At 37.4% G+C, this 8192-nt stretch overlaps 1 long non-coding RNA gene across 1 annotated transcript; it reads left to right on the top strand.

The window, feature by feature from the left end:
• The first annotated feature begins 3555 nt into the window (after positions 1-3555).
• Positions 3556-6536, top strand: LOC131014061 (uncharacterized). The gene is made up of 3 exons (XR_009098007.1): positions 3556-3747; positions 5688-5749; positions 6265-6536. It is a non-coding gene; the product is annotated as an uncharacterized LOC131014061 (long non-coding RNA).
• The last annotated feature ends 1656 nt before the right edge of the window (positions 6537-8192 follow it).

Genomic DNA, 8192 nt, shown 5'->3' with positions numbered 1-8192 from the left:
CGGTTCCGGTTTGGTTTTGCTCACCCCTAGAAGATACTGGGTCCCGAGGCCATAGATGAGATGATCACCGTTGTCCGACAAATTCGGCAGAGGATTAAAGAAGCACAAGACCGACAGAAGTCTTATGCGGACACCAGGAGAACAGAGATTTATTTCGATGTGGGTGACAAGGTTTTTCTCAAAGTTTCCCCATCTCGAGGAGTGCACCGTTTTGGAGTAAAGGGGAAACTGAAACCGAGGTATATTGGACCGTATGATATACTAGAGAAAGTAGGCCCTGTAGCCTATAGACTTGCGTTACCACCGAGTATCGCGAATGTCCACGATGTTTTCCATGTTTCGCAATTGAGGAAGTATGTGTTTGATCCCAGACATGTCATTCACCAAGAAGAAGTATCTCTTGAACCAAACTTGAGCTATGAAGAGAGACCCGAAGCCATTCTGGACAAGAAGATTCAACAACTACGAAGCAAAGCAATTTCCTTGGTGAAAGTACAATGGAGACATCACGACAAAGAGGAAGCAACATGGCAACTTAAGGAAAAGATGAAAGAGAAATACCCCGAGCTTTTTTCCGAAGGTGAGTACCACAAATTTCGGGACGAAATTTTTCTTAAGGGGGGGTAGGATGTAACGCCCCGTATTTATTCACTTTGCTGCATCCAAATGAGCTTTCTTTGGATCTGACTGATATCTTGCACAAACCCTGACTGCATATGCGATATCTGGTCTGCTCGCAGTTAAATACAGCAAAGATCCAATGATTTCTCTGTACTTCGTCGAAGAGATAGATTTTCCTTCTGAACCTGGATCAACTTTCCAGTTTGTATTCATTGGGATCTTAACTGATTTAATGTGCTGAATACCGAACTTGGCTATCAGTTCCTTGGCATACTTGGACTGACTGATCAGTATTCCTTCGCTGGTCTGCTTGACTTGCAATCCGAGAAAGAAATTCATTTCTCCCATCATGGACATTTAGAACTTGTTGGTCATGATGTCAGCAAACTTTTTGCACATGCATTCAGATTTAGATCCGAAGATTATGTCATCGACATAAATCTAAACAAGCAAGAGATCTTCTCCTTCTTTGAGAGTGAACAACGTTCTGTCCACAGATCCTTTCTTGAAACCTTGTTCAACAAGATACTTCGAGAGAGTATCATACCATGCTCTTGGAGCTTGCTTCAAGCCATAGAGCGCTTTTTTCAGCTTATACACCTTTTCTGGTCCAGCAACCTCAAATCCCGGAGGTTGTTCCACATAGACTTCATCGGTGAGCACTCCATTGAGAAATGCACACTTCACGTACATTTGGTGTACCTTGAAACCTTTGTGAGCTGCGAAGGCTAAGAAGAGTCTGACTGCTTCCAATCTGGCCACTGGAGCAAACGTTTCGTTGTAGTTGATTCCTTCTTCTTGACTGTAACCTTTTGCTACAAGCCTTGCTTTGTTTCTCACAATGTTTCCTTCTTCGTCTTTCTTGTTTTTGAAAATCCATTTCAAACCAATCACCTTTGCATCGTCTGGTCGATCCACAAGTTCCCAAACTGAATTCCGGTTGAATTCATTGAGTTCTTCTTGCATTGCGATGACCCATTGAGTGGACTTCAGAGCTTCTTCGATATCCTTGGGCTCTATAGATGATAAGAAACAGCTGAAATTCTTATCTTCGTTGATGCAGTTCTGATTGATATCAAAGACGAGGTTGCACATTGATCTTCGAGTCTTGACACCGTCTGACGGTTCTTCAATGATGTTCTCCTTTGAATGGAGTTCAAACCATCTTCAATACTTCTTGATCTCTTCTGGTGATGGTGGGGCTTCTTCAGTCAGAATGGTTCTGAAGTGTTGAGCACCTTCTGGAGCAGGGGAGAGTTGAGCTGGAGCTGCTTCAGCATGTTCAACTCGTTTTTCAGCAACTAGAGTTCCCCCTTGACTGATGCCATCTACATTGGCTCCAGTCTGAACTTCAGACCTTTGGCTGATCTTTTGATACTGAAGCTTCTCAGTATCTCTATCTTTTCCTGATCCCCATACTAAGATAGTAGAAGGCTCGGTGTTGTCGATTTCAGTTTTGGAAACTTCAGTGTTCTCAACACATCTTTCAGTTTCCTGTTTCCTGAAATCATCTGTAGACTCATCAAAGACAACATGTGGTATTTTTTCAACACAAAGAGTTTGAGAATTAAACACTCGATAGGCTTTGCTGGATCGTTCTGTTCCAGAGTATCCAAGAAAGATTCCTGGATCAGCCTTGCTATCAAATGTGTTTAACCTCTTCTTTTCATTGTTGTGGATGAAACACCTAAAACCGAAAGCATGAAAATATAAAATTGAAGGCTTCCTGTTCTTCCATAGCTCGTATGGAGTTTTTCCATGTCTTTGAGTGAGGAAGGAGCGATTCTGAGTGTAGCATGCGTTGTTGACTGCTTTGGCCCAAAACTTCAAGGGGAGTTTTGATTCGGCTAGCATCGTGTAACACCCCGTACTTTTCCTTATGTTGTGAGATATTGTCTTAACACTAATGAGAGTACTGAGATGTCAAAATACGAGACTATTTTTTTTTTATGAGCAGATAAGACATATTGTCTTTAAATAGAGATATGAGTGGACAAACTGATGATAGAGTTAGAATGATGAGATTCGATAAATGAGTTGAGATAGAGATGCTGATTGAATTGAGCTGAGATTTTATTTTATTCCCGACTACCGGAAATAGAATTATCGGATATCGAGATATCAAAGATTTACTGTCCTATTAAGAAAATAGGAATAATGAGTTTGTCATTGAGTCGAGAAAGAAAGAGTGAGGACCTTGATGAATAGAGTCGGTCTGAGAGACGTCTAGTTTGTTTGTGTTTGCCGACTGCTTTGACGTGATGTTATGTGAATTTACGTGACTGATTGAGTATGTGATTTCTGTTACGTGTGTCATTATGACCAAGTTATTATGATTTTTATTTGAGACCTTAGCATTTGGAATTTTGATTAAGTTTCCAAAGCAAGTGTGGTTTATTTTTACCGAGAAATCGAATGATGCCGGTTTATGAAAATTTTTCCAAGCATAATATTTTTTTATGATTTTTCCTACGAAGGGGAAATATTATAATTGAGTGAGTGCACTAATATTAGTGCTATAATTATTATTTTGGTCACATGAATAATTATACGATGGTATTTTATTAATGAGTGACATTTCCATAGTTTTTGTGATTTTTTATTTAATCACCCTTCTCACACTTTATTTTAATTTCTCTACCATTTGATTAAATGTCTCAAATTGCCAAGTGTAGAGATTGAGAGAGTAGAGATTGTGAGTGTATTATTGAGAGAGTAGAGATTGAGAGTGTAGAGATTAGAGAGAGAAATGTAGAGATTAGAGTGAGAGAGATCATGCTTTAATTGCCAAATATTCCCTAAGATATCAAAATCTTCTTTAAGATTCACAAGATCAATTACAATCTTGCAAAGCAAATTCTCTCTCCATCACTTACAATTTTCGGCCACTCCACCTCTCTCCCTCACTCACCATTTTCGCCCAACACACTCATCTCCTTCATCTCTCATTTCCACCATTTTCCTCCATTGATGAAAACCTTCGGAGCTTCCAAAAATATTATCAAACACCTCAATCCACTCTAAAATCTTCCATAAACACATTCTAGCCACTTATAATCAAGAGAATCCTTGAAGAAGAACTCCAAAGTTAGAGTGAGAAAGTGTGAACTTTGGTAAGAAACTTGGGTAAGTGACCATGTTTTTCCATAAATCTTGCTTGAAGGATGTTGTGTGTGTATTCTTGAAAGATTGAAGCAAGAAAATCACCCCTCCCTATTTCTTAAATTTTCGAAAAAGTGGGTCTTCACCCCTTCAAAAAATTTTCTTTTTCTTTTCTTGATTTGGGGTGAAAAATGAGATTTACATGAGGTATGTTGATGTTTGATGTGTGTTGTGAAGTATGTGACTTGAGATGTGAAAATCTGATGGAATTTAGTTTACCCAAAATGGGAACTTTTGAGTCAATGAGTTAAATGATGAATTGATGATGTAGATGAGTCCATGAGATGTATATGATGATGATTGATGGAGTAATTTGGGTATATGATGTCAATTGATGATTTGGATGTGAGTTAGTTTAATAAAATTAGGGATATGTGTATACATGCCCTTATTTGTGAATTGATGATTTATAGGTGAGATTAATTGGTTAATAATGATAGATCTATGAATGGATTAAAGATTCATAGGTGTTTGTAAAATTTTCAAAGAGTTTAGTTTAATAAAAATTAGGACTTTTTGGTCTATGTGTTATTAAGTGATTTTGGCTTAAGTTATATGTTTTTAAGCATGATAGTAGTGTCTTGGTATCTTTGATTAAGTCTATTGTAGGCTAAATAAAATTTTGACTTAGTTTAGTTTGTATGAGTTTTGAGTTCTTGTATGATGTGAGTTTGATGCTTGATAAAATGAGGTCTAATTGCTCTATGATCATTATGTGAACTTTTGCCATGTTTTGTTAAGAGTTTTATGTTGATACATGGATTTTCATTAAAATCTAGTTTACATGATAAAAAGAGAATAAATATGTGAATAATGAGTTATATGATGTGAAAGATCATGTTTGAGTAATTGAGTAACTTTGAGCATGGAAATGAAAGAGAATTTGTTTGATGCATTCGTTGAAACGTTTTCCATGAGATTTGAGTTGATGATGAAAGAAAAGATTCGAGATTGAGTATTATGAGTATTATGTTGTACTTGAATGTTTTTGAGTGCTATAAGTGCTTAAAATGAGCTTTGATGAGTTTGCCTTGATGAAATGTTGAGTTGAGCATGTTTGCTAGTGTGTATGCTTCGGAGTCGTTTTTCATGACGCACTGACCTACTGTTTTCGAGGGGTTTTCGATACCCAAACACCATGAAAATTTTATGGTAAATATATTTGAGAGTTTTGCGCACATTGGTAAAATTTAAAGTGATTTGGACGTCGTTTACTATTTTTATAAAATGTAAAACCAAAACTGCTACGTTCTACCGAATTGTTCGGTGAGTAGCTAATAGAGTTACCTTTTACAGTAGCTTTCCTTAGCATTATGGAGCCCAAATTTTTATTGTTGCGACCTAAGTGTCTTAGCTAAGTAACCACCAAATTTCAGACCTTTTTGACAACGTTTACTATTTTTCAAAAATCAAACCTTTCGGTTGCTAAAAACTGCCGAATATGGTAGGCTGTAGTAAAACAGTCATATCTCCTAAAATACTTGGATTTTTTTATCCTACGTTTTTTTAAATGAAACTAGACTTAAAGAGGTTTCGTTTGGTATAAGTTACGACTCCAGGGAAGTTCGGTACAGAGTCTGGTGAGGTTTTAAAGTTGAGTCAGTGCAGAGTGAAGTTTGTTTTTGACTTGTCTATGTGTGTTTTTCATATGCTTAAGTGTTTATACTTGTCTATGTGCTTGATTGCTATGAGTTTGAGCCAAGTTGAGAGTTAAGTCGATAATAGGACGTGTGAATCCTTAGAAGCCGAGTATACCTAGGGATTGAGTTTTAATGGGTAAATAGACGTTGAGTGAGGAGTTATAGTTAAGATGAGATTGGATTTAGAAATTGAGTTTCTGACTAAGGCTTGTTTTATCACATGAACCTTCGATGACGATGACGATGTGATGATGACATATGAAGGCCCGAGCGAGACGAAGAAGTAAGTTGCCTGATTTCTTTCCAGGATTAGCGAAGGACTTCAGGTGGGCAATATTTTGAGTATACGTTTATCATTCGAGCTTTCTAAAATGATTTAATGATGTTATGAGTTTATCAAATGATTTGAGATAAATGATGTTTGAGAACTGTTTGACTTGCCAATTTTTGATGTTGAGCTTGTATGTTACCCTCTACTGATGAGATGAGACGATTTCGGTCCTGCCACAAGCGGGATTTTGTGCACAGAGGTGACTGTGAGCCGTCTTCGGGTCGGCCGGTCACGGTACTTGAGAGGGAGGCCTACTTCTCAGTACCCTAATTATAATGATGAGTTGTAGATGCGGTACATACATGTCGATTACTTTGTCTGCAGACACTTATTTATGATGTTGATTATGAAAACTGCATGCACAGATTCATTTATGCTAACTTATTTCTGTGTATTGCTGAGATGTGGCAAGCTTCAAACTTATAGCTCTAAGAGCACTTTCCTTGTTTTTCGGCGTTTGCCCACTGAGTATTATGTACTCACGCCCTGCATGTATTTCTAAATGTGCAGACTAAGCGAGGAGCGAGATTGGACTGGTGCTGGTGGGGAATTGTTAGAGGATGTATTTACTTTATCGCATTTCCTTTTTGACGATAAAGTCTTGATGATTGATATATATTTTGATTTTCTTTTGAATTTAAGCAATGTACTCACGGTTATATGTCTTCATACATATAATCGATCCGCCTTTTGCTGCGATACTCTGCATATTATGTTTCCTTACGAAAAATGAGCGATACCCGTTTTGTTTTTGATCTTGAAATTCCTGATATTTACGAAGTTATGACGATGTTGACGTTTTTACCCTTGGGTTAATTTATGATGATTTTCCTTAACACTTTTTCATATAAGCTTCCGCTTGATGTTCGACCTATTCTTCTTGTCTTTTATTCTTTTAAAAATAGTCGTATCGATACTCGTACCCCGCTATTACTAGCGTCGGGAATCGGGCTGCGACACATCGTCCTTGCTGCTTCCTTCAAAGACATGTTTCTTCTATCTGCAACTCCGTTCTGTTGAGGAGTTCTTGCTACAGAAGTTTGATGACTGATTCCTTGTTCATCACTGTAACGCCCCGTATTTAGTTACCTTACAATAGTATCGAAATACTATCGAGAGTTAAGGACTAACATACTAGAGTCGAGAGGAAGTTATTGATGGATGGTATGATGAGTGAAATAGAGATGTTAAGAGGATCGAGAATGGTGTTAGAACTAAGATGGAGAGGTTATTTATCTTCGAGTTGAGACGAAGTACGAGAGATAGAGTTGAGGTAGTGATTGAGAATTTCTATAGAGAGGATTAATCTAGAGTGACGATTAGAGTAATGACGAGAGTTGATCTGTTTCTATATGATTTATTTGATGTTATGTGATTTATATGATATGTGCGCATTTATATTGTTTGAGTCTGTGTAATCTTCGAAATTAGCCTAGATGAATTACCGTCGCACACTTCTATATTCACCACCATTTTTTTATCCTTTTTCCCACATGTGGAAATAGCCGATTTGATTTGCTGCTAAGGGGGAGACAAATTACTATTGAGCATTAAATGCTACTTATCTCATGGAATAAGAATATTGATAAACCGAAGCGTCTCTCTCTCTCCGTCATTTCTCATCAGTTTCGGCCCTTCAACTTCTTCTCTCTCCCTCAAGAAATTCACTCTCTCCTCCATTGGAGACTAAGCTCGAAGCTTCACCAGACATAACCGAGATAGAATACTCCTCAAAATCTAGCCTTAAACACTTTCCACGCCTGTTTCAAGAAGATTTGCTGAGTTATAACCTGAAGAAACCGATAAAGACGCCCTTTTTCTTGAAACTTTTTGAGTAAGTGTTTTGATTCTATGAGTCTAGACTTGCTGTGAGAAGTATGTGGTGTTATGTGTGTGTAATGAGATGTTTAAGCATGAGAAACTTCCCCTTCTCCTTTCTTCTTCTTTTTCAAAAACTTGGGTTCGTACCCTGTAAAAATCTTCTTTTCAAAATGGAGTTGAGAAATGTGTTATATATGTGATGTTTTGAAGTGATTAACGTGTTTTTATAAAACTGAGACTTGAGGTTTGAGTTTTTCAAAAAAAAAAATAGTTGAGATAAGTTTTTTTTGGGAAAAATCTGTAAAGTGATATCTTCCATGATGTTTTGATGATTGAGTAAGAACTATGATAGGATTAACGTGTTTGTGATGATTTTTGGAGTTGTAAAGTTCGTGAGTGAGTCATGATGCTGCATGATGTGTTTTATGATGTTTTTTTGAGTGTTTGATAATTCTTGGGAGTAAAAAAGTTTATGAGTTTCCGAGTTGCTCTTGACTGCTTTGTTCTGTCTTGAGTCTTGCTTTACTCGGAACCGAGAAGTCGTTTCCCCGCTGACATGCCCGAGAAATCTTTTTCCCTGCTCTGTCAGCAAGTTCGATTCCTCTGACGATCGATTC

The sequence above is a fragment of the Salvia miltiorrhiza genome, chromosome 3 (assembly GCF_028751815.1).
Source record: "Salvia miltiorrhiza cultivar Shanhuang (shh) chromosome 3, IMPLAD_Smil_shh, whole genome shotgun sequence".
Classification (NCBI taxonomy): Eukaryota; Viridiplantae; Streptophyta; class Magnoliopsida; order Lamiales; family Lamiaceae; genus Salvia; species Salvia miltiorrhiza.
This window is presented reverse-complemented; position numbering and strand designations above follow the sequence as displayed.